This window comes from Lactuca virosa, chromosome 1 (genome assembly GCF_052849685.1).
Source record: "Lactuca virosa cultivar CGN04683 chromosome 1, Lactuca_virosa_CGN04683_v6, whole genome shotgun sequence".
Classification (NCBI taxonomy): Eukaryota; Viridiplantae; Streptophyta; class Magnoliopsida; order Asterales; family Asteraceae; genus Lactuca; species Lactuca virosa.
Genome location: NC_136426.1, coordinates 18,083,322 through 18,084,766, shown reverse-complemented (window position 1 = coordinate 18,084,766; position 1,445 = coordinate 18,083,322).

Here is a 1,445-nt window from a genome sequence, read left to right as displayed (position 1 = left end):
AACATCCTTCTTTCATTAAGTTTCCTAATCTTACACAGATTGAATAATTTCTAACTTTGAAACATTTCCATATTCCATTTTGACTATCACTTCTGAACAAGAGTTGTCTCCTTACAGATTATGTCAATATGGTCCTTCCAGAATTAACATTATACTTCCAACTGTCCTTGAGCAACCAATCTTTGGTAAACCTTAGATTGTCCTCGACAATTGCTTAATCATTTTAGTCATATCCAATTCTAGACCTTTTCCCTTCATAATGCCCCAGGCATTTGGAAAATTTTAGAAAGGATGAATACAACACATGTAATCGATCCTATATCCGAAGCATATGGGACACGATTCATGATGTCTCACATAAAGACTAAACCAGTCTTTTGCTATAATATTTCCATTTCAATTTGCCAAGTTCTCAAAATTCAGATTATGAAAAGGGATGCCGTAATCATAATCGAATTTTAGAACGCAAATAATGGACCCATATATAGAATTTCCTTATGTTGAGCCATTCCAACATGAAATTCATATATATATCCTTGATTAAATACGATTAAAATCTCAATCTAAGCTTTTAGAATTGAAATGAAGTATAATTTCCTCTCCGTTAATTATAGCAAAACAACTTTTTCAACCCCTGCAACCTCACGAATTGAAACTTTTGTTTTCTATAATTAACATTGCTAACTTGCAACCTTTGTCATAATTATCATGCTCCCACTAACATGATGATTATTAGCATAACACTTATGCTCCCACTAGCTTTGACATGTACTCAGAAATCAGCTGACTTTCTTACCAAAGTTCAGATTTCTGATACTAGATTGTTTTGATAAAACTTTATCAAAATCATACACCTCTCTTAGATAGCTCACATGTGTGTCTAAACAATTTTAGATCTATGAAAAGGGATGCCGTAATCATAGTCTCAATTGTTTAGACCTTTGCCACTTCTTACAAGTCCATGTTAGTGTGCCGGTAAACCACACACGCTCCACTAACGACTTTGAGAATGCAAATATCACAATTGCTATCTAGCTAAAATCTACTTAGTGAAAGTGTTTCCTCAGCATCATTTTCATGAATCGGAGAGAAACCTTATGACACTTAGATTTAATAGTGTATGTGTTCTTATCCATGTGAATTTGTCAAAACCATAATCACAAGACAAGGTTAGTGACAAATCCAAACTCATATTGATTAAACTTGTGCAATCTTAAATTCTTGCCATTTGGCAGCTCAGGTGCCTGCCATTGCTTCCAAGTAGTTGTGGAACCAATTGAGAACTCTCAGAACTCCTATGCAAAGCCAACTTGAATAGGCACAAAAATTTCAATACGATAGGTTATAAACCTCAAGTCGTGTGCTAGTGAAGGACTTTAGGTTTTATTCTTGATTAAGTCTTGAAACTTTCAAGAGCTTTAAGACTCCCACTGTCCTCTTGACAT